The sequence below is a fragment of the Colletes latitarsis genome, chromosome 8, assembly GCF_051014445.1.
Source record: "Colletes latitarsis isolate SP2378_abdomen chromosome 8, iyColLati1, whole genome shotgun sequence".
Taxonomy (NCBI): Eukaryota; Metazoa; Arthropoda; class Insecta; order Hymenoptera; family Colletidae; genus Colletes; species Colletes latitarsis.
The window spans coordinates 30,626,894-30,653,182 of record NC_135141.1 but is presented as its reverse complement, the minus strand read 5'-3'; the positions used below and the strand labels follow the sequence as shown (position 1 = coordinate 30,653,182).

The 26,289-nt window shown below is 41.6% G+C and overlaps 2 protein-coding genes across 5 annotated transcripts in view; one reads left to right on the top strand and one right to left on the bottom strand.

Moving 5' to 3' along the window:
• Window positions 1–26,289, top strand: part of Evi5 (ecotropic viral integration site 5) — a 472,270-nt gene that overhangs the window by 202,090 nt on the left and 243,891 nt on the right. The window lies entirely within an intron of this gene.
• Window positions 1–26,289, bottom strand: part of Dscam3 (Down syndrome cell adhesion molecule 3) — a 180,059-nt gene that overhangs the window by 124,204 nt on the left and 29,566 nt on the right. For all 4 annotated transcript variants that reach the window (XM_076771883.1, XM_076771880.1, XM_076771884.1 and 1 more), the window contains exon 3: window positions 6,943–7,005. The gene's annotated coding sequence lies outside the window, so the exon portion shown is untranslated. The remainder of the gene's footprint in view (window positions 1–6,942; window positions 7,006–26,289) is intronic.

The window sequence follows — 26,289 nt, the reverse complement described above, 5'->3', positions numbered from 1 at the left end:
TATGGTAGTCTACCAAGAACAAACCACTTCAGAATATTCTCACCATTTTATACAGTTGGAAGAAATAAATTTTCTGTATTAACACAAAGAATTGTCAATCAAGCGTTACGCTCCTAATCGGATAACATTTTCCAGCCAGATAGAGCGCTTAAAAAGCTTTCCAAGCGAACGGAACCAAAGTCGAGATCCAGAGGAGGAGAAGAAAGGGTGAAAAGGTGTGCGGAAGGCTCAATTTAAAATAATGAAAAGCGCCTGGGCAACGGTATCGCGCTTTACTCAAGCCCGACGTCGGGGATAAACAGAAAATACTTTTGAAATGATAATTGCAGGCGTATAGGGGATTACTACGCAGAGGATCCAACAGAAAGTGCACGATTACGTAAATCCTTCAGCGGGTGGGTAATAATTCTACGTATTATACGGAGGATAAATCTGAATTCTCCGGCGAGATAAAGTGCACGCCGGAAGAATGTATCATAGAATTCCACCCGGCGAAGTTCGCGAACAGAAATAGCTTAAGTGCCCTATCCGGAAACGTCGCTCACGAATATCAAGACGGATGCATGAAAAGTGCAATGGAGGAATGTCAGACATTTTTAGAGTCCTGCTAACCGTTTCATCGTCTCGCGAATTTCGGCTCGATTGTCGTCACTGACTCGAAAAACACTCTATAGACAGTATTATGTAATTTCAGTGTGAAATTAGAAAATTTGCGTCACTGCGCTATTGGAGCAGACGTTTACTCTCGTAAACTAGGCTGCTGTAACACGGAGATATAATTCTAACGTGCAACGATGATATTGAAGCCAACTGCAATGGCGTTGATAGATGGTCCTTCCATTCCATTCTATTCAGGATGGATGGACCACACACTCGGTAGCGATGACCATCTCAGCTATACATAGTGCAATTACTCTAATTTTCATCGAACGTGATCGTAGTTATTTTCATTACCCCTCGCGAAAAACAAATTTCCAAAATTATCAGGGGGAAAAATAATAGAATCCTCTCCAATTCTGAAGTGAACAATGCTTTTCTTCCCCTCACAAAAATTATATTCTCGATGCCTAGCTTTTCGACGAAGACCTTTCTATGAATTAAAATAAAAATGTTCTATTTGCAGAATTTCTAATTCTCTCCGTTTCCTGGGAAGCTTAATCTATTCTAAATAACTCGCACGGCTACAATGGGAACTGTTACTCGCGTGTAAGCTCTTTCTCGCGAACAAAAGGCTCGGAAGTAGGCGACGCGTCGAACGAAAGGAACAATAAATTACAAAGTCGACGCGGCCGATAAGAACCTGCGAGCATGAACGCTTCGTGGCCCATAGTCTCCGGATTCTTCCATCGCGCGAATCGCGAGAAGAAAGAAGAGGAGAAAGAGGGGGCCGGGAATCACGCGATCGAGGATCGACGGACGGGATCGTGCCTCGGATTCTTCGATCGGTCGCGCTGTATTTGCCGTGGAATCGGGCGCAGGACGACCGTGGAGAGGTATTTGCCCTGATGAAAGGCCCTTTCAGACCGAGACAAAAGCGCCGCCGGGTTTCGCATGCGATCGATCCGCGCCTATGAAGGGACGGACGGAACCTGTGAGCGGACTAATTCGCGGTGCGGTTCTCGAATCGACGCGTCGCGACGCGCTGAAGCCCGACGCCGATGATCGGCCTGGCAAAAGGACGTCTACGATCGACGACGAGTCGACTGGAAGGAGATCGAATGGAACCTCGAGAGGGCCAGTTTCGTTGCTCTCTCCAAGGTCCACTCCATGGTTTCAATATTTTCACTATCAAACCCACGCTTATGGAAATTTATGGACAATTTACATGGTTGCATTAAGGGGGGAAACCACTGTGACGGATTGAAACATCGAAATTTTTTTTTTATCTCTTTTCAATGCTTGGGGGTTTTAAGAACGACAAAACATTAAAGTAAAATTCGGAAAAATGACAAAGTTACAGTGATTTCCCCTCTTAGTCAAATTTAATATGAATTGGTGAAAAATGATATGAGTTCTATAATTGTAATGGAATCTGAAACTCGTCGAAGTATTCTAAGTAATTAATATAGTTTGAAAGTTCAGTATGTGAATTTTATCACGTATCTATTTTTCGCGCCTCAAATGATTCAGCCCTGGACAATTCAGTAACGGTTGCGCTGGAAATCGAACAGTGAGAAAATGTTTGGAACTCTTTCCCGTGTTTCGCGGGAAATATGGGATTAAACAAGCGGACAGCAATTCGTCGAAATTTTCCGTAAATTTAATAAACTCGGCGCGCGACGCGTGCGGCGTCTAACCCGATTCTGACGGGATATCCGGTAAATCGTGGCCATCCGGAAGGAGAAAATCTAATTGCGAAATTCGACGTACGTTCGTCAGCGTGTTCTCGGCCCGTAGAAGCATAAATTACCAAATGGAAAGTGGATAAAACGACCCCGGGGGGCTTAATCGGTGTTCGAAATTGGAAACATTAAAACGGTATGGCATAGGGGACGCGTTCGAATTAACGACGGTCCACGCATGTGTAACGTCAAAGCTTCTCGAGTGGCTCGGTGTTCCTCGAGCTTAACGTTCAACGGAAAATTGATCCGTAAATCAAAGCCAGATCGTACCTGAACGTTCCACCGTGGTCGCGATACGATCGAACGATGATCACGTACTTGTGCAGGGTTCACCCAACGTTTACTGATTCTACTTAATTGGTCATTTTTTGCAAGGCTTACGTTCTCGACACTTTCTATCAATTTCCTAGCATCCAGTATTGGGGAATATATTTTGTTTTATATTTCGTATGCAGAATGTTTCTGGGGTTTCGTGGTTAAATTAATTAGATTAAAATTAAATAAATGCAGTCTATTTTTATTATAGAGATCGAGAAATCAAATATTGCAAAAATACGATTTCAATATTTAACAGAACATAACACGAAACACTATATTTAAGATAGTTTCAATTTCCATCAAGCGTTCATATGCTAGAAATAAAAAATGGACGCCAATCGCCCTTCTAAAACGCGAGTAAATACTCTCACTCGCGAAGCTAACGAAGAGATAACGAAATCTTTCGGAACATTGTCAAGGATCGACCGTGTCGAGTTTGTGTTTTCCATTTTCTCTGTTCGTCTGTTAATCGAACGCGGATGACGAGGTCTAGGGTCGCGTTGAAAACGACTCGTTTGATCGTGGCGCGGAATAGCCGACCGCAATTTCTGCGACGCTACAAAGGGATCTAATTCGCGCGGTAAATTTTTCTTCGTGCGATCGCGAGGCGGCCGTTTTCCCCGCTAATTACGCGTACGGAGAGATACACGTAGCCGCAGGTGGATGGCTCGCATAGATCAAAGGTTGTCCTAACAATGACGAGCGAGCTCGACCTCTGTCTCTCTGCCCTTTAACCGGGCTTTCGACCTCGCCTGCGTTGGATACGAGCCGTCGTTATCGGTCCCGTGTGACCCTGTGCGAGCTCTGTCCCAGGATTTATTATGCAAAAATTCGACGGTCAACGCGAAATTGATATTTTATTGCCCCACAACGCCCTTCTAACGTTCCAACAGCGAGCGTTTTTGGAGAAAAAGGCAAATTAAATTGGAAGTTCATCGAGCACTTATACTTTTTTTTTTCAAACCACATTGGGAATGTTTTCGGAATTCTCAAAGGAATTTGTTCAATCGAATGTAGAAATATCGTTTAATTAAGAATCTTAGAAATGGAATTTGTTTGATGCAAAACGTTAATAAGTAACGAGGTATTTAGATCCATCGGAATAATGGAAAATGATTATGGATTCATGGTCGCTCGAGACGAATCTGCATATATGCATACATCTGACTAAAAGTTACTAGACATTTCTATATCCATGCTCGTCCGTCAGAGCATTTATTATGCAAAAATTTGACAGTCAACGGAAAATTAATAATTCGTTTCTCTGTAAAACGTTTACAACGTTGGAACATACGTCCATCCATATGACGCGTATGACCTAATTATTCACTTTGTCGTCAATCGATAGGGGGACACTATTCGAACCAAAAATCAAATTAAATCGAGTTCATCGGGAACCTGGAATACCCATATTTTCTATCACGCGAGATCAGCTTGTCAAATTAAATTCACGATACGTGGCATAAAAGTCATAGGCATTTGCATTGAATCTAATTTGATTTTATAGAACTAAGAATACGCGATGCTTTGACTTTGCTTATGTTTGCGAAACGGAGTCGAGAAGATAATAACTGTAAAGTAGATTTGACGAGTGTGAAGTGCGAATTGAAACAGCGAACGAGTGGAATCGAGTAATTGAAAAAACAAACCAAAGGGAAGAGGTCTGATATTTCAACGAATGTAACGCGAGAAGAGTTGGTAATTAGAGCTGAATAACAAGCAGAGGCGTGTGTATTTTGTGAGTAGACTCGGTTACTGTAATCAATTTCCTCTTTAGTATTTATAGATACGTATATACTGTTCCACGTCTGGTTTTTCTCCGATATTTTCCAAATCCTACCAGAACAACGCATTTATGAATCCTAAGAAAAATACTCCGCCGAACGCTACAAATATTACAATATTAAATACGAAATAAAATATTCTCAATTCCCATCAGTCTTCGACAAACAAAACTCGTTAACTCCTAGGAAAATTAGTTTAAAAAAATTCTTTGGCTGTGTCAGTCCATTACTCGTTCTTTCTACTTGCACCGGTGTTCTCGAATGTTGATTTATCATTCCACGTTTCAAATTACAGTAATAACGCATCGTTCCACATTTCTAACTGTTTCGTTTATAAAATTTTTCGATTTCCAATTTAAAACATATTTTCTTCCTAGCAATAATAATAATAAAAAAAAACATACGTATCTTCTAAAGTCACAGAATAGTTAAAGGAGTACGATTAGGGTTACTCGGTGCTGAATATTAATTGTTCGTACGATCACAGCAGAGTAAAATCGTTTCGTTGACGGAAGGGGACGGTAAATTAATTCGGTCGTTTCTCGATCGACGGACAACGGCTGCGATCGACTTTAGAAACACCCTGTACAAACGCGTATATATACGTCCTGTATGTGTACATGCATAGGGTACATGGCCATGTGAAAGGGCCTTGTGTATCGCAGTGTATGGATGTCCAATGGGCAAATACACGCTAGGTCGAGCACGAAGGCACCAGAAACTGTCGTGTCATTACTCTGTCGCGACTCTCCGTGCTCGTGGACGAGATCGTGAACGGCATTCGCGTCGTTATCGAAGGGCGTGGTATCCTGATCGATTTTAATGCCATCCGGTCAATGACAGTGCGATACGCGTGTTTTCGATAACGAAGTTCGCCAACCGTTCGCTTGTTATTAGAGCCAGATCCGATAAAATCTGTTTGATTTACCAGTTGATATTTGTTCGCGCGTTCGCGGTAATAACGCGATCATTGTTCGGAGAATCGACGATTATTATAAAAGGGACAAGACGCTGATTCAATTTCGAATCGCGCTCCGAAAATTGGAAATTTTTGTTCGGCGAGAAAGGTATCGATCGTCGCGAGGGAAAATCGTATCCAACAATTTTTAACAATATTATTTTACTAGTGTTTTTTGCCCAGAAATGCTCGGAGTGAGTTTTTACCTCGTAATAAATTTGCTCCGTAATTTTGGTCAGCCGTGAATGGCGCTATTCTTGCGAGGATAATTGCGAAACGAAGCCGTGTGCGTCCAAGTCCCGGTTCGGAATGATCGTGCAATAAACTATCCCAGTGTACTTTATCCGCGTTGTTAGTGAAATAGTTGTTGGTAATTCGAGCGATGTTCCGAAAGCAAACGAACGTGTCACGGTACGTGCAAAACCGGTGCAAGTAGTCGACGTTGAAAATTGAAACGCTCTGTCTGACCATACCCGGTCTTATACTACTGGACGACTTTTAATACATTACAGCGTCGAATTTCGTAAAACCATAATTCCGTACGCTTCGTAAACCTGATTGTTGACAATCGTGTAACAATTCTACAACGTAAACAGATGCGTAACTGGTAAATATTTCATTCAGCAAAACATAAATTAAATACTCGTGTGTACATTAACTGCAATTTGTATAATTAAACCCGGTTTAATTCGTGCCGTGGACTGATAGAATTACTTCAATTAAGTATGGAGGAATTTATGTTCCAACACTTTCAAACAAAATGAATTTCATTTAACTATTCCATCAGACTCTGGTACGTAAACTTTCGTTCTTTTATGGTTTTCATTTTTCAATGTTTTAGCCTGAAGCATTGGGTCATTTTGAATAAAAAACAGAACATCACGAGCTATAGACAATTTTGATATATTTATATATTTGTTTACCCAATCGTTTTGCACCATATTTAGGGAGGAATATCTTTTGCAAATATATTTAAAATTCCCAGAGACTGTGGAAGCATCGTGTGAGTATTATTCGAATTTGACAGTCTTTGAACATAGGTTGAAAAACACTCTATTTGCACGAGGCTGATTAAAGGGTCGATACTTTTGTTTCATCGCGTAATTAAGTAACGATGAAGTGCACAATACCGATATCCCATCGCGCTTCTCTACTGAAATCGTGGTAATTTAATAGCACGCAGGTTTCACTGACGAATCACCGGTTGGTAATAACTTAAAAGCATTCGTTGGCGTCATGGACGTTGTCTGGTATCGGTAACGAATTAACCTTAAACACGCAACTAATTTCAGACGTCCCATTAAACGCATTTGTTGCCGGTGATTCGGACGAAACAAATTTCGTGGATCGAACAGCAATTTACAACTCGCGAATTTCCAAACGATAATGTTGAACATCGATTCTGGCTCGAATAACGTTCCGTTTCTGATCGCCGAGTCCACTCGTATTAACAGAATTTTATTCGATCCAGCCACGAATCGTAAAATGGACAAAGTAATCGAAATTAACTAGACGCTTTGAAATGTCTGTGCAAACTTACGTCGGAGAACTTTGATCGTTCAGGCCTGACATCAAGATTGACTTCCAAACTGCAACTCCCACGCTGAAAAAAATCGACAGTTAATCGTTAGTAGAATTTCACTTGTTTAAATTATATTTTATAGAATCTTTATTTTGCGTGCCTTTGTAAAAGTATCTTTCGTACTGATTAAATTAAAAAGAGGCTTGTTAAAAAGAAAGAATAGTACATCTCTAGTTTTTCGGTTCTAGGATCGTATAAATTTAAAAAATTGATTCTACGATGCTTAGAAATTACACGGAGTTTAAAATGCAAATAATTGCTAGAATATCGATACTCGAGGTAAAGCTTGAGGTCGAAAGCATTTCAATAAATCATATTGAGCTCTCTAGGACCGTGTCTTCGATGATGGATCGCGATCGATGTCGCCGGGGAACTTCGAATTGGAGATTCGCGAATCTTTCCGTAGTCCGCGAAAGGTGAGACGATTTGAAATTTAAATTCGTCCCGGGCAAAGGTGCTGGACGGACTTGCAGTTAATAGACCCGACAGCGGTACGCTAATACGGTCGTGTATCGGGCGTCGTATATTAATTAGAATAATAATTCCGGTGTAACGTTCGACGAATCGATTGCGTCGGACAAGAATCGGAAACCCTGTAAACCGATCACGGTACACTTTTAATTCGCGTTTACACTTTGCCCGGAATTGATTAAACTAAACCTCGTACGATGAATTTTCCGTGGAAACTCGATTATAACGTATCGAGCGCACCGGACGTTTCTGCAAATGCGTTTAAACGTACAGGGTGGCGCGATTTACGCGTCCATCCCCAGCAGAATCTGAACCTTCTATTTGGACATTTATTTGTTAAATGTGTAATTAATCTCAGAATTAGATAGAAATTTGCCTGAATTAAATAGTTTGAGGAAGAACGGAATCCAATGGTCGAAGTAATAGTCGAAGAATAGTGAATAATAATCGCGACATGGAATAATTGACGATCGAAAAGGGGATCGAGGAGGGATAGAATTACGCTCCGACACGCCGAAAATCATAGGACTGCGTCGATCTTTTTGCTAATTCCCCTGAGAAACCAAGAGAAATCCTCTCTTCATCCAGTGTTCTGGTTTCTACCTTTAACCGGAACTTCCTAGCTCGACCCACCTCCTCTGCCCACCCCCTGGTAGAACGAAATCGTAAGCCGCTTAGCGACTTAACAGACCCGACGAAAATTCTACCCGTTCGCGGCAGTCCGTACGGAATCCTCTGGCCTGCTTCGCTCTGCTCCGATACGACTGGGGAATAAACAAAAAAAACAACGGTCTGTCGCGCGGAGATAGGAGGGGGAAATTTTTATTACACCCAAAAGACAGGGATGAAGGGATTATTCGGTGGGATAAGGTCTATAGTCGAGGCTCTTCAAACTATCCTGAGCCACGCTGGGCGGATTGGTCTTTCGAATTATAGTAAATGTAAATTTAGGTGTTTAGGACTCTCTTCTCCCTAACAGGGTGTTCGGCCACCTCTGAGAAAAATTTTAACAGAGGATTCTAGAGGCCAAAATAAGGCTTCGTTAAAAAGTTATTAACAATTAAATTCAAAAATTTCAAATCGTTCTGGAAATATTATTTTCGGTTGCGAGGGTTAATTACAATCATTTTTGGTAAATACACATACCCTCGAAATCCTGCGCATTTTCGAAAAAAAAATTCAGTACGGTCGGAACTTTAAACGTTAATAACTGTTTAACGAAGCCTAAAAATGTATGAAGATATCGACTCCACTTTATCTAAATTAAACGATTCAACATATCTGGGGAGGGGAAATGACCGAAGAGGGCGTCCTAGATTTTTTTTTTAAGCGGCTATCTTTACGTTAAAAATTTATTCCGGAGAGAAACTTCGGAACATTGTTACTTTGTTAAATGTCTATTAATAATATTCTCCAGGCGAGGAAAATTAGCGAATACCGAAGCAGTCTGCTCTTGTCTGAAGGGAATTATGGATCGTATTTGGTCAGACTTTGCTCAGCCATTGTGAAGCTGGGGGAACGAGAAAGCAAATTTCGACCCTCTGCTCATGGTGCCCCATTATCTTCGACTTGGGGGTGATTTTTCTTTCATCCTGCATATGCCAGTGATACGCAAAGGCCATCGATGGGAAAATCCGATGGAAAAACACTGTAAGAAGATTACCAGAATCTCCGGGAGTCACAGTGCTGATAAAAACTCCGAAGTTTACTTTCAATATGTCCCCATATTATAGTACTAACTTTATACCTTCTTCAACGTTAGTTTCAGGAGGAATGTTTCAGCCCTCGAACAGTTAATTCAAAATCGTACAGCCATGAAAAATAATAAGGTGGTTCGGGAAGGTGGATCGATCCCCTGAATGTCGTCGAGCGTCTCAGCGTAGACGCAAAAGTATTTTGACGTTGACGACGGGGAATTTCAAGCGTGGGGACGCCGAGCGTCTACTATCGAGTTCCACGACGGAAGAATGGAAATTCTCTTTATTCGTCCGCGATGTCACCAGCGCGCATCAAACGTTCACCGACCGCGTTTTCACATAATAAAGCCGGCGCAGGAAACGTTCCGTGACATTCGAGAGTCTCCTGTTTCAACGCCGTTATTTGCGCCCTGAAAATGCGGAAACCGTCGCGTCCTATCGAGTTTCGCATTCCATAAAGCACTTTTCCCGGGGCTGTCTGGATTCTCGAAACACTGGAGCGAACTAGCGACACGGGATCAATCCAATGACGTACTCATTAACGCCGATACCTATCAATTCCCAAGGATTTCGTACCGGTATCGATCCGGGGTATCAATTCTTGTCGCCTCGATGCAACTTAAACATATCCAATATCGTTAAAACATAAACGAAACGTTGCTGGATCGATATCACGGTTTAATACTATTTGTTTATTTTAGAAGTGACAGTATTAAAAGAACTACGCGTGTACTCACCCTGCAACAAAGTTTTGGTCTTGTAAACGATTTTAAGATTTTAGACTGGCAGTCGACGTCTTACAGATAGCCAAAAATCGGTGATCGAAAGGGTTAACGAGTCATTGGATGATTCTGGGTGGCTGAGAAAGATGGGACACCGTGGCGAAAGAATGCCAAGAATTCCGAGGCCCCCGGGAAACTTTCGCGTCCGCGATACAAGCGTGACAACGTTATTCTTGGGGCGAAACTTCCCCCGTATTTGAATTTCAAAACTTCCGAGTCGGGCCGCGCGTAGAGAATATACCCCCCGGAGGAAAAAGTTCGTGGAACGAGCTGCGTCGGATGGCTCGAATTGAAACGCGCGCACCAAGCCACGGGATACAGTGGCCCGGAATACTTTGTTGGGATTCCAGCGACTTCTGGCGGATCCTTTCGTCCCGAATACCTCCCCCACCGTAACTTCGACGATGAAATTTGTCTCATATTTCGCCAGATGTACTTGTTGTGCGGCGGAAAAGTCTCATCGAAGGGAGAACTCCTTCGAAACGAAACGTTTCGATACAGTGGCTTTGCGCCCCGGCGATCGATCCGCTCGAAAATGCGATTACCAAGTATTTGATATTGGATCGCTTTGTTTCAACGAGCACCGATTACTTCGCTGAGAGCCCCGAGAGTCTTCAATCTCCTTTTTAACACCCTCTATAGTACAAACCGTTTGCGAGACGATTCGAATGCCAATAGACGAATATATTGTATATCAAAGAAAAATTCTCGACAACTATTATGTAATCAATTACCAAAGGCAAGCAATTCCGCGCGAAAAAACGATCCGAAAACGTGGAACGAGTTTCCCTCCCAGCGGGACTCCATTTTCGAGAAAATCGACTTTAAATCTGCCCGGGGCGCGCGTCCACTCGTGCGTACGCCGAGTATTTTCGAAATTGATTTTTCTCGGGAACGAGGTCCCGTAACAAAAACTTGTATACCACCTTTTCGATGCATTTTTATATATCGAATCGCCTGCCGCTCGCATCTTTCGCTCGTTAAGCTTCCCCGATAAATAAAAGCCGATTCGCGGCAATAATTCCTTCCGTTTTGTTTTTTTCTTTTTTTATAAAGCACGTTTCCAGCGTTTCAGGATCTATTTACAGTTCCATTCGAAGGAAATCTCGTCGTCTGGTAACGGAGCACCCTCGTAGTGCACATTTTTCGGATTCCAAGTTTATTACTTCGCCTTTATGAAACCGCGCGTAACGCACGATGCTTCTACTCTCACTTCCTGCAATTCTTCAATTCCCTTTTCTGTTCACTCCTCCCTTGAAATTCCTGCTGTTTCACCCCCTTGTGAATTATACGTTTTGTCGGAGACGATCAAGTTCGTCGTTCTCGCGACACGGGAACGCGAACCGACGTCTTGTTTCCCTTCACGCACGAAATCGAAACCTCCCTTGGCGAAAGTGTAGCGAATATACGACTTTTCCACGGGACCTGATATTCACTAAGAATGGAAGAAATAGTCGATCCAACGCTGACTTTATTCGGCACGCTCGACCGTGATCTCGCGAAATATTGCTACTCCTTTATTCGTTTATAAATGTCTCGTAAAATATTGAAGGAAACGCGTATTATATTTTAAGAACAATGTTTACGAATTTACAATACAAACGCGCGTATTCTAAATTAATTTTAATTTAATTTTTAGCCAGACAGTAGTCCCGATTCTTTATCTCGAACGTTCGTCGTCCGTTATTGTATAATTTATTTCCGATGGTTAAATTTTCACGGCGTCGTCGACATTAATTCTGCCCGGCAGTTTTAATCGTCGGATGAGCGCGGAAACTGGCCATCGATACATCGTAGAAAAATATTTCATTTGTTTGCCGGTCGTTCGCCGAAAACGCTCGGCCGTTTGTCCGGCTACCGAATAATGTCGTGTTAGTTCTGCTCGACAAACCGTAAGCTCTGCGATTAGTTTCCGCAGCCGTTTAAATTATTCAAAGTGCGAGCGCGATGAAATCATGCGTTGGTCACAATCAACCGTAACGCAATGAAACAAAAGAACACGCTCATCGAACGGTAAGAAAATGAAAATCGATGTTAAAAAAAAAAAAAAAAAAAAAAAAAATGATCACCGACTCGTCAAAGTATTGTTACCGTATTTACTCATGCACGTTATATTCGCCATTTGACGCTTTGTAACGAAAACAGACAGACCTTTTAAATCGGATACAGTTCGAAATTTTTAATTTCGGTAACGGTCAGCTTCTATTAATTAATTCTGAAATTTCGAAACAAGTTAAACTTTTAAGAATTCGCTCGCCGTTTTCGCCGAAGGAGTCAAAGAGACTCGTCGCATTTGTGGCTGAAAGATTTGTAGGCTAAAATGCAATCTGAATTCCAGCCACGCCACAAAAGAGCACGTGAAACTTTGAAATATTTCAACGGGAAAAGCGCAAGTGCTAAACAAGATCCAAAGAGATTCCCGGGCGCATCAAAAAGTCGGCGCCGCTTTAAAAAATGCATTTTCTCTGTACACCTGGCCGCGACTTTCCTCCGCTATTTTTGCGAGAAGGCTTTTCCCGTCGGGGTCTCCAGTTGAATTCGTTATGAGATACAATGCATAACATTTTATTAAATTACGTTATGTGCAGGGACTTCGACAACAATTTTCTGCAACCTTCCACGCGTTCGATTCATCCATTCTGCGCGCCAAAAGTTTTATTTTTTGAACCTCTTTTCACCCTACTCGATACGATACAATTTCTACATATACATTTTGTTTTTATATTTTTATTTTATTTTAAAGGATAAAAGGAATTATATTTGCCTGGATCAAGACGTCTGCGTCGAATTAATTTCACTATTTACGTTGTACATTTGCTCGAAGATACCAAAATGCGTGGGTGGAATAATCAACGGAGAGCCAATATTGTTATTAAATTAATCCACTTATTTGCGTTGCATGGAACGTCGGCACAGCGAAGATACGTTATTATTATTAAGTGTATCGGTAAATCAATGATCGACGATCTTCCGTTGGGCGTGTCTATGCCAGTGTGAAGCAATTCGGGTCGCGGCGCGATCATGATTCGCTAATTACAAATTATTAAGTAAACTCTGCCGGAAATCGGGACGCGGTATTAACGCGGAACAGCAAACAGATGAGTGGACGGCGACAATTATTGACGATAAATTTAGCTGGGCCGTCCGGTTGTCGCGCACCGTGACCGTTATCGGTCCTCGGAGTCGGATAACAGATTTTGCATATGGTTCCCGATACCCAGCGCGCCGCGAAATACCGGATGTCCCAGTAATTGTCGTTAACTGTTTATAATACTTTCCCATACCCGCGTCGTCGACCCCGAAAGATACGATCTTCGTGCTCAGCGCGCGAGCGTTGCGGGGAAAATTGAGCGAATTGAAAATAAAACTATCGATAAACGATTAGCACACGACGACCAAAAAGTTCAAACAATACTAGGGACATCAGATATTCCGATTTAACGAGCGAATTAAAAATTGGAAGCAACGGTTAATAGCTTTCCGGAATTTTCGGAACAGCAGTTTTATTTCTACTTTAATTGTTAGGATAATTAAAACTGGGCTTTGAAAATTCAAAATATTGAAGTCTTTTTTTTCCTTTCGAGACGAGTTCGAGTTCTCGACTTTGGGGACTCGAGAATATAGGTCGAGTCAAAAAACAATATTTAGGCGGAGTTTGAGAGAGACGTAAAGAAGAAAAACACTGGGAGTCAACGTTGAAAATGGAGGTAAGAAGGTACCGCGAAAGGACCCCAAAAATTAAAGACCCACTTGATAACGGAATACGAAATCTGGATAAATCGTAGAAACAAGGAATCAATATTACACTATAAACGAATTTTATGTGTAACTGGAGATGATCGCGCGTTCTTTTATTGATTACAAAATGTAGTCATTTTCGACGTCGATACAGCGAACTCGACACGTTTGTTTATTTTATCTGAGCAAAACACGCGACGCATACAATATTGGACAATGCATTAATAAACAATATGAAAGCGTATAATAATAATTAGTGAAATGAATATTCGTCGCGAAAATGAGATACGAATATTAACGACAATGCATCGCGCGGTATGAGGTGGTTTTCAAATTAATGAATCAGTATATTTAACACGATTATTTTTGCTATAAAATCACCTAGATCTCAGGTCTTTTTTTTAGGAAGAAACGAACGCAGACAAACAAGTTTACGAAAGCCTGAAATTTTCCTCTCCTCGTCTTCGTTCGTCGGAGCGGAAGTACGCGAGCTTCTCAAAATCGCGGAATCGAACCTTCGATAAGGTCGATAATAAACACGGCGACGATAACGGAAAAAGAATGAAAAAGAACATGCAGAAATGTCGCGACTGCACGTCGATGAAACGCGTCGCGAGGAAGAACTGTAGATTTGCAAGGAACAATAAAATATTTCTCGTCGAGTCATCGGCACGGAAATTTATGTAAAATTTTCAGTGACGCGGAAGAGACGCTCGTACGCTCGTACAGAGGAACAGTGATGCCTGAAAAAGGCTTAAAGTGACTCTTGGAATAATTATAGCGACAATAACAATGCAACCTTCTACTCTAAAAATTGGAGAAAATCGTATTTACAAATTCTTCTCATTTTCAACAAGCTTGAATCGATTCCATTACTTGTCATAATCGTTCCAAACAGCGGGTATTCAAATATTAGGATACCAATTACGATCTACCAACGTCCAGAGAACTCTTTCCGCTAAAAAAACTCAAATTAACGATGGTCGACAGAGAGCACGAATGCCAGCAAAAGTTTCGTAAATGAAGGAGGACAAACTTCGAATTGACAAGTATCGTTTTAACGGTTCTGTAACGGGGATACTTTTAACGAGGATATCGCGATTCTGATCGTGAATACGAAAATATTTCCACGGATTGAATCGCCTTTAATAGCGTCTAGCAAAATGAATTATTAACGGTAAAGATAATCCGCGAGCCTTTGCTACGCGGAAGATGTTTAAAAGTTGCCACTAAGTTTCCCGCGAATCAAAGTTCTCTTTAAGACTTCTTTGAAAGGGCCAGCGGGAAAATAAAAAGACGTCCACCGGACATAAATATTTACTGTTCGTAAGCCGGCGCGGCTCCACGGCGTTTATATTGCGTTATAATTCAGAAATTGCTATAACAAAATCCTCTGGCTAAGCTGATCTACGTTTTTCCCTTCGAATCTCAAAATTAACTCGAATCTTTACTTTAAAACGAGATCCCCGGGCAAACCGGAAAATTAAAATTCGCTGCGAAAGCAGAGTTTATCGTGTAGCTGCTTCTTTTCCTGACCGTTGGAAAAACGAATCTTGTAAGGAAATTCGTTCGTAATTCGCGTGCGTGATCCGAGCGAGCATATTCAGCGTGTTCTGAAAAGATTACTTTGATTTTGTTTGCTTAGGATATAATATAGAGTAGTGACACTATTACGTGACAGTTCATACGAAGTTTTTATAATTTTTAAAAGTTACCTTTAACGTGGATATCTTGCAACTGATAGAAAAATATTTATTACGATTGATTTTAATTATTTTCCAAAGAATGGGCAAGAAGCAAATCACCAATTTAATTAACCGAATGGGGGTGTAGAAGATGCAAATTATGCTACAAGAGTTTCAGCTGTAGGCTAGTAATCCGCCCACATACATTACGTAGTACATAACGCTGCAGGATCGAGTTCGACTTGGTAAACGTGCCTGACCATTACTGGCTATTTATATTTACGATGGTGTTTGTAAACGTTTACTACGATATGACACTATCCACCACTGTCTACGTAATAAAATGCAAACGCAAGTAGAAATATCAACCACTGGTCAGACACGGGATTTTAAAATCGATTTTCCTATAAACAGAGCCCCGTATGGGAGAAATTTTATTCCACATTTTCGATTTACTTCGAAAGGCGACATTACACGTGAAAATTCGCCTCAGATGGAACTTTCGCAGAATATTCTCCGCTTTGTACAGAATAAAATAACCAAAGATTCTCCGGGTCAATTCCAACTTTCTCGCCCGTTTCCAGGAAAACAAACGCGACGGTGAATCCAGCGTGAAATTAACAATAACTCGGCCTAAAACGCGTCGTCCTTTATCGTCGCGACCACAATCGTGGACTGTGAATTGTCATTCATGAACTCGCCCGAAGAATCGCGGGAACCTACTTTCCCGGTTATTCCTACGGAAAGAAGTATCCAGCTTTTTTCCCCTGTCGGAAGTTCCACGCGGAAAGATTAATTAAAAGCTGGGGACGACGGGAAAACAGTTTACTCTCGGCGAGAGCGACACTGAAGTTCTCAACTGCATCGCGATTTGCGTATTCTTCGTTCCCGTTTCGGCCTCTGTCGACGCGCGTTCCTTCGTTCCCTTCGTTTGGCCGTTGCACGCGAGCGTTCCACGAACTTCGTAGCTCGAACCTGCTACCTTTTAAAGTAAATACGAACGTCCACGTTTCCCGTCCGCCCTCCACGTTCGACTTGCTTCCGAAAGTTTCGTCGCGACTTCCTAATCTTTTCTCGTTTTTGGCCCCCTCCGTTTTGGTCGTTTCGCGATCTGCGTTCGCCCGTTCCCGTCGATAATTAGAGAAAAACGAAAGGCGAGAATTCGGTCTCTGGTAACGAACGTATAAATACACGGTCGTTTCCGTTGACTTCCTCTTGTTTTCTTTCCCCTGCTTCGTTTCGTTCGCCTTCCTTTCTCGCGCGAACTTTTAACGAAGGAACTTCGTACCTCGCCCTTGTTAACGATTTCTAATCGATTTCGAAGAGCCTTGTGAATTTCCAACTGCTGGGCGTCTTTTTCGCGTGTAATTTTCTTCTTCCATCGAATATATGAGAATCTCTTGCGTACATCGAGTATTTGAAAATATCCGTTATTTACGCGATACAAAATTTGTTTTTAATTCGCGCAGAGAAGCGCCTAAAACAATTTTCGTTTTAACACCACGCGTTTTCCCGACGTAATTCTATCTCGGAAGATTTTTAAAACGAAATGTACAATTTACATTTTTACGTACTCTAGTTACTCGTAACAAAGACGTTTAATTATTATAAAGGTATTTAATAATAGAGATCACTAAAGGGAGGTACGAAATACGAATATCAAGAATGAATAGGAATCAAAAACAATAGAAATCGAGAGAGCAAAAATATTCAGAAAACAAAGCCCAGAAAGGTTTCAATGTTCCTGTATATTATTTTATACAGATTGAAAACTACGATGTATCCGTCCATCTCCAGAATTAACTGTATTTATGTGGCATCAACGGAGCCAGAGATTGGCAGAGATTTTCAATAAAAATGCAAACGATCGCGTTTTTCGAAATTAGCATGAAACTTCGTTTCGAAAAGATAATCGTTCCCTCTGCTCTGTACGCAAAAATAGAATCTGCATCGCGTACGCGTACCACGATGGACGAACGAACCATTCATAATCTCCACGCAGAATCCTATAAAGTTGTTCCAGATCTGCAATTGATTGATTCGAAAATGTTGTGGCTTATGCAGATGACAGCTCAATAATGAGTCTGCCAGCGAACGACAGATTCGTGTTCGTCGTGACTCGGTATTGGCAAATTATTTTTCCTACCGACAATGGCTATAATTTATTAGACCCAACTGAGGCCAAGAAAATTTTCCTATAGGATCCTCGAAGGAAATTTCGAAAATAAACTGTCTTTTTTCGAAATTTTTATGCGTCACGATCTCGTATATTAAAAAGCTCGATGTTTTTTGTTCGTCGCGCCTTTCGTTTAGTCTCCGCGTTGGCATTCCCTTAACACGTGTCCTGTGTTTCGTATATTTCGAACGAAGCATTTAAATGATGAAAAAATTTTATGCGACAACAATGTGCTGGGAAAATATCTCTTATTTTATTCTCGACGTGGACGAAACAATGGATCAACATTATTTTGATTATAACAGTCCGGGGATACATGAAACTATCGTTGGTAAAAATGTGTTGAGAAAAATTAAAATTCTATGTGTATACTGTTTATTCTGAACCAATACACACCGGTGAAATAATAAATAAAAATATCTGATTTATCTGAAGTGACTCGAGTTACTTGCAGACGTAGTTGACGCAAATATGGGTCAAACAAATCCCATAAATCGATGATGAAGAGTATTTAAGTTCGTTTAAATGTTATCTTGCGTAATTTATTTGCGAAATCTGTTTCGTTCTATATTCGGAGGGCGTAAAAAGTCCAACGAAAGCGGACTAGGTAAAGTAGGCTCTCGGATTACGGGAGATTATTCGAAGTAGAGACATTTCCAGAATGCAACGTCGATGCGCAGGATCTAGCAATAAACTGTGAAGCCGCCCGCTGGAAACGATTCGATTTTGCGCTCGCACGAGCATGGTTTTCGCGCCGCTATAGGGACGTCACCATAACACGCGTCAATTATGTCTGCAAGATATTCTCGACGAGAATCATGCAGGCTCTGTGAACTTTCAAAGCTAGGCAACCGTCGACGAAGACAAACATTTGTTCGCCGAGTAATTGTCGTTCCGTCTACATTTGCCGTTCACAAAAGAATTCAATCAAAAATACATTCCGAAGCAAATTTTCGATTCTCTTCTGTACTTTATTCCGAAACGACGATAAACCTCCCATTTTTAATTGTCGAATAAAAATTACTTCGATCAATCGATAATTTGGGATCAGGAAAGACCCCAGTGTGCCGTTTCAGGATTAATAAAATACAGTATATTGATTCAAAGGATGATAAAGAGAGAAACTTGGATCGCGTAAAATAATGCATTAAATTAATAACATTTCAAAGTAATTTTTAATATTAATTCAAACGTATGTGTTTCGAGCAGAAAGACCCAAATTTCGCCGAGGATTTGACGGATTATGGAGGATGGGGATTCACGGGTATTCTTTCGATTCGTAGAGCCACGGTAATGAGGCTTCATTATCTTTTCGTTATCACATGTAAACGATATTATTCGCAGCGAGCAAGGGAAGCTTTAAATTAAATCAGTTACCGAGAAAGCCGTCGACGAATCCTTTTGAATTAACACGTTTTTCAATTCGATGCTACGCCGCGTTTCAATCTAATAATTATCAAGCATCGATAATGCATATTCTCGTGCAAATTGTTGGCTCGCGAACGAAAATATTCGAGCACGCGCGACCAGGACACGGGGAGAAAAATAAAAAGGACTCATTTTCGACGAAAAATTGCCGAGACACATTTTATTTCGCTGCTTCGTCCTTTCCTGGGTAACAAAAGCATGGAAAAAAATCCTTTCTGTGTTCTTTGTTCAAAGAATCCGGCTAGCTTTCAGCGTACACGTTCCAGCGATAACGCGTATGGGCGTTCATTAGTCTTTTTTGCGTTCGCGGCTAAATCATCCGCGAGTCCCCCAAATGAAACATTCTGATTCGCTCTTTAAATGGGAAGCAAAAAATCTTGACGTCGCGTATGTCTGACTAATGTAAAATAAAATCAGTATTTAAAAAATAAGTATCAGAGGCAATTTAATTTTTCTCGCATCAAATGAATTTTCTTCAAAGTACAGAGAATACGACAAGAGGAACGAAGCTAGTGGAAGTTTCTACTTTACAATTCTGATTTTCAAGTTTTACGATGCGTTGCAGGTTTCACCAAAGTGTACATGGCCGCCCTTTTCAACCGAAATGTTATCACCGTAGTACCAACAAGGTAATTGAATTCCTCTTGCATCGTAGCATCTGAGACGTTCTTGTTGACTATTCAGAGACTGATGTGAACGAATTAACCGAGTCGATGGGGACGGGTACAATCCTACAGACGTCTCGGGTACTCTATTACAGACAGCTGTTCGATGAACATGAGCAGCCTGCTTGCAATAATACCTCTGTGATTATTCAAACAGATTCCTGTACAAAAACCCTTTCGAACGATGCTTCTCGATATACAGCGTTCTAATTGCCGACGAAAGAAACCGCAATTCCGATAAAAGTTTCAGTAAATTAATCTGTATTCCTGGCTGTCAAGAATAAAGCTTGTATACAAAAAATTTCTCTCGAAGAGCCCTCCAGGAATTTCTACACAATTTCAATAAACATTTCAGTGAATGCTCCGCGATAATAGTTCTCGAAGTGCACTTTGCTGGAAGCCTTGAAAGTCTTTCTTGGAAAATCAAAGATATCGTTGTCTAAGTTTCATAGTCCGTCGCGAAAGGAAAATCGAATTTTTACAATGAAAATTGAGCCGTTGGAAATCGTCACGCACTGATTTTATGCGTCGCCAGTTATTCGAGCGAATGTTGCTTGTATTCAAACCGCGCATATGGCAAACAAAATCGATGGACGAAATTCTCGCTGCGCTCGACGATCGACGTATTAACGGTGGCCGCAAGAGAATCGCAATCGGCCGTTCACCGGGGCTGTTAAGTAGGCCGATCGCTAATTCAACGGGATTGGGAAGGGTGGCTCGGTTGCTTTGCCAGTATGTAGGTCGAACGGCGAGCCGACCACTGGCCACGACCATTGAAATAATTACGCTCACTGTCCGTTAATTTCGAGACACGCCATGGTATACGTGAGCGACGGTTACGCAAACTCCATTACTGAACAAAATTCGAAACATCCTGAATTTCGCTTTTTTCTACCGTCTAGAATCTGGTCGTCGAGTTCCACGATCAAATTCTCGAGAATTCAGTTTGTGAATTTACGTTAATCCAAATAGTTTCTTACTTTTTTAGTTGCAGGCGTATCCTAATCGCGACCCACCTGGTTTATCCGACACCTATTCTCGTTTGCCATCGGGGAACGAGTCGTGTACGAATCCGTTATCGGAAAAGATGATAAAGGTGGTGCACGCGGAACGCGTTTCCTGTTTCCAGCCTTAATTAAAAGTGCCCGACACATCTGAGTAACGCCGTAATAAAGGTCGCGCGATAGCTTGCACCTGCGAACATTTAAATAACTGCTATTTCAACGGCACCGGAACACGTGGAGGGACGAAAGGAATTAAGCTATTCGTCTAAATACCGGCCGCGAAGGAAAAAGGAACGACGCGGGAGCACTTAGTGCCGACGCTCGAAGAAGAAGCTCAGAATTCTTACGGAGCGGTCCGTTTCCGCGTTATTTAAATCTTAGAAACGCTGGATTGCATTGAAACGTACCTTTCCCCGCGCTTATCATTCGCGAGGTGAGGGGGTTGAATTTGCATTGCGAAGAGAAGTCGTTCAAAGTGACACTAACGCGTACCGGCACGGGGAGCAAGCAAAGAAACGAAAAAAAAAGAGGGAAGAAAAGTTAAAACCATTCAGAATCGCGTCCCGAGCAGATACCATCGCCGTTCCCCGTTCTTTCAACCGATATCGCGTATTTCTCGATTTAATTTTTTCACGCGATGTCGTTCACTGTAATGACTCTTATCTGGGTCAGTTTTTATTAAAGCACAAAGTCTCGATATTTTTGTTTTTTATTTTTTTTCGCTCCGAGATCGCTATTTCCGGTATCGTGTGTTTTCGTTTCAGAGAGACTTCCTGCGCTGTCGCAGAGCGGCAACATCGGCCCTTTGAGTGCACCGTACGCGTTCACGGTGATTTTAAAAAATTCAACGTGACCGAAAATAACGTCAAGTTTCCGACTGCGGTCATTCGAACGCGCGTACACGAGAATGAACACAGAAATGCTATAAAATCATGGGCTTGAATTAGGTAAAAAAATATAGGTAAAAAAATGACTTAAAACACTGTTTGACTCCTATATATAAATTCAGAATACAATTACAAAGCTTTCGTGCTTTATCGAGAAGAGAAACATCAAGAACAGAAGGTTCCACAGTCGCAAGAATATCATAGTGTTTCCTTCTGTTCGTTTAGCTGTGAAAAATGTGTCGATACTTTGAAGCACGCTCCAAGAAACGTTATACAGAGGTATCAGGAAATACAGACCGACCATTGGGAACCTCAACGAGCCAGGATCATCTTAATAGAACAGCAAGGCCACATTGTGGGCCAAGTGTGCTAGAGGCATTCGGTTGTCCACACTCAAAGGCAATGGAGACCTGAATATGGCAGGTCAGGTACCTGTACCTCGGTACCCATTGATAGGACGCTCCCAAACGGACGGCTGGTAATCTATACGGCTCGTTTCCTCGAAAGCAGGAATGACACTTGGCACTGGCACAATGGACTACAATTGACATGCCGCGCGAGCCTTGCAGATGTGGAACATTTCCATCGCGGAAAGACCATTTTCGAAACTCTCTTCCACTATCGCGGGAATAAATGAAAATATTCCGACAGTGTCCAACCCCCTCGGATGGATATTAAAGGTTAAAACTATAATTATTTCATTTTATCTACCGAGGGTAAATAAATAAATACGAAAATTTAAAGATCGACAAACTTTTCGTTAATATTCTCTATTATAATTTTTCTATTAGAAGTGCAAATAAAAGCACTTCCGTAAAACCAAAATTTTACGCCGATGGCTATAAAAATTTGCTCTCGAAAACGAGCCAAAAAACTTTGTAAATATCATCGCAGCGATCGTAGTACACACGTCAAAAAATATTTCATTATGTCAGTTTATCGATCCCACTGCAAATAACCGCGAAAACAAATAATCCTCGAGTAATTTCGCAACAATTCGATGGTCGTTACTCTCTGGAAAGCGTTTTTCTATTACACCTGTATAAACGGTTCTCGTAAACACGGTATACGAATTCTTGCTGCGACGCCCCCATTCGGTATTGTTCAAATTAATCACGAATGGAATTTTCTACCAACGAAATATAACGGTACGCTATAAAATTTGTTATGTGTGACAAAGAAGTATCATTATCGCGGTATTTATTAAGTTTCGAACGCATGCGAGTTGAACGAACTTTTCAAGCGGGTGTATCGAGCGACTGCAGGCGGGAATGACGAGTGTTTGGAATGGCACGTGAGAAGATGTTTACCTTTGGATATCAGTTTCAAGAGAAGAGTGAATGAGCTCTTGGACTGAGCTTTGGGCGCTTGGCGACGCGTGACGCGAGTGTGGAATGTACATATAGAAAGATCACATTCACAAAAATGTTAGATCTTTCCCAGAATCAATTCCCCATTAAAAATAAATCAGAAAAGTTCTTTGGATACTAGAAGTTAAAGTTTACACATCAATCAGCTGATTTAAACATACGCAGCGTGACCCAAAAATTACAATAGTAAACTTTAACTGGTAAGATAAACGCGTAGATTCTGCATACGTTGTCACATTTGTAAAAACATTCTATCTAAGGATAATAATTCACAATTGAAAAAATTTCTGTTACTGGATTCACTTTTCCAATCGACGTCGATGTCCATCGATAATTCTTTCCAGAAGCCAACAATAATTTTGCTTATACGCAACTCTTCTACAATAGACTTCATTGATAACGAAGAGTATCTCAATTATTTACTCTCCGCGATCCATTATCTTGCGTTATTATTACCCCGGAAGCTTTCCTCGTTCCATCGAGGAGTTTCCGTGCGCGAACAATGCGTTCCAGCAACAAAGGAAAAAACGAAAACCGGGTGGACAGCGCGAACTAAAAATAAAAAACGGAATACTTCGAATGCGTATCACGGGAACAAGAATAAAGCGCTGAGAATGGGTAGGAGGGGGCGGTGTGTGTCGCTGTTGCTAGACCCGGGTCGCAGCTTCTTTCGGGCCGCGGAACACCGCGAAAAACTGACGTTATTATTAAAAAAGTTGAGGTTGTTATCTCGCTGGTATTCATCCATTAATTGCGCCGCTGCTCTCGCGGGGGCTTGTCCGCGTTCACGAGCCGTTCGGAGGGCGCGACGTAGGGCAGAGGGTGCGAGGGACAGAGGACAGAGTCGGAGGATGCCGAACGTGCGACGACCCGAATCCTCCTGATGCGCGCTGGTGCAAACGAATTAATAATTTCGCAGTTATCGCGATATTGCGATGCCACTGCCCCCCACTCGGTCCTCCCCCAGTGACAGCTGTTCCGTGCCACTAGGTCAACGAACGTCCTTCGACCCCAATGCATCCCGACCATCGAGACAAATTGTGTCTTTGCAATTATTACTCGGGAATAATTGGTACTGGTACGCGGAAAATCTTGAATCTTGCAAGTACGAATTCGGACAATGAAACAATCTTTTAATAGTACTCAATTTTCTTTAAATTTGTTCGTGCAAGGAACGGCTAGGAAAGAGAATAGATTGTTTTACAAATACCTCGTGAATGGAAAAATGTGTTGATATTGACATATGTATAAAGTTTGAGTAGCCTCATGATTGTGAAACTTGACATCAAGAAATAAATTTCGTTCTCTATCTGTAAGAATATTCTATTTTCACACGAATCGCAGATTATTCGATTTGAGAAATAGTTGACAATTTTAAGGGTGTTCCATTTATTTTGTCGCGGAGTGTATACGCGGGGATTACAGAGAATTCGTCCTTCTCTCGGTCGGTCTCCCAGCGGGATCTGGTGGCGACCGAATCGAATTTAATTACCGATGTGCAGATATTTACCCCGTACACCGGCTACCACCGTCGGCCGGGGGTTGAAAGGGTGGAGGCGTCGAGCGACGAGCTCGTTAAAAATTTAATTTTCCACGACGACGGTCGAGCCGCGTTGCCTCGCACGCCACCGCCAAAGGTCATCCAAGATGTGTACCGACCGGATGGAATTTATTTAACGGCCGTACCGATTCGCGAACTTTCCATCGATCGCAAACACTCCACCCACGCCCTCTGTCTACTTTCTTTCGGCGTCGTTTCCATCCACTTCGTCACGATTGCCCGAGATACGGTTATTCTTCGTTCTTTCGTTCCCCCCTTTTGGTTCGTCGGAGTTTTCGAAGTTGGACGCTGAATCGACGAAAGTACTCGTAAGATGCAATCCGCGATATTGATTGGGTTAACGAATTTTACACGCGGACGGCCTTAACTCGTAGACGCGCGAAAAATTCGCAAGCGTATACCAGTTACCGGACCGAGCTAACTTTTAAATATATTTGTTTCTACGGAAGAAATCTTTCAACTTTTGAATAACCTTGGTTATTTGTACCTCGTTAAGAACAGGCACTCCGCGTAAGAAGTTTCTATCGTACTTGTAATTACCTTTGTGAATTCATTTTTAATCTCTGCAACGCCTCGTTAAAAATTTTATTTGAAACGTAGATTCGAGGGTGAGATAATAAATATTATTTTAGTTAAAATAAACTAGAATTAAATAAGAGCCCAAGTCAGTATTTGATACGAAGGAAACTCCTTATTCTCGAGGTCAATTTTCAGCCCTTATCGCGGAAAACAAACGTCATTTCGCATTCTTCGACCCTCGTTAAACCGTTCATAAAGTCCCGCGAACTTTCGAACTGCTGACTACAATCGTTTACGAAAACTTTCGAGAGACGTTGACCCGACGTTCACTATTTTCAGTAATCTTATAATTTTCGACGAAAGTACGGGGTGGGGAACACAGTTCCAGTATATTCACAAATTTGATCTCCGAACTTTTTCGGAGACCTGCAACTTTCTCCATAGTAGTTACATCCTCGTTTTACGCTGGACGGACGTCGTGGAACTTTGGTAAAAGATCCGGACATTGATTTCATTTTATTGCTTCTAACCATTATTTTATACTTTCGGGTTATAAAAAAGTTGCAGTACACAAACTTAATTAGCATTAAAAATAGGAGAGTCCAAGGTTTGTGAATCGACTAGATTCGCACACGTAGCGTCACGGGGTAGCAACGGCTGCCATTAATTTCATTAAGTTGTAACCAGCAGGTAACGAGTGCTTATAAGTAACGAGATCCCCTCGAGTTCACCGGCAGCACGTCGGATTTACATTTCTGCCCTGCCGCGATTTCATTTGCATTCCGCCGCGTTCCTATTACCGATTTCGTAACGACCGAAAAACGAGGACCGTCACCGGGTGTCCTTTTTTCCTCCCCCCTTTGGCCCTCTTCATCGAGCCAGACCGTAATCACAATTATCCGGGCACGGTCGCGCGGAGAACCGGAAAAATCGAAGGGTTTCATCCCCCCTTTCGTCTTCACTCGTTAACCCCCTCCTGATTAAGTACGTGGACTGGAGTAAACCAGACTACCGAAGACTCTACGCTTTTGTTCCGAGGCAAATTTGTCGCAAGATCTTGTCAAACGATTACTAGGAAGCAAACAGCCTCTGGGGTTTTAAATTTATATACGTACAATCTTATTTTACTGGAAATTCTAGTTAGAAATTAAATCGAGTCTCAGTTATTCCTTTCGTCTGACTCGACGTAGGTTATTACTACTTGCAAATATATTTATTCTATTTATTCTGCAAAATTGACACAGAAGACTTGTTAATATAATACAGATTTTCCTTTCCTGTAGTAGATCTTTTATTTTAACTACGTTGTACTCAAAGAACAC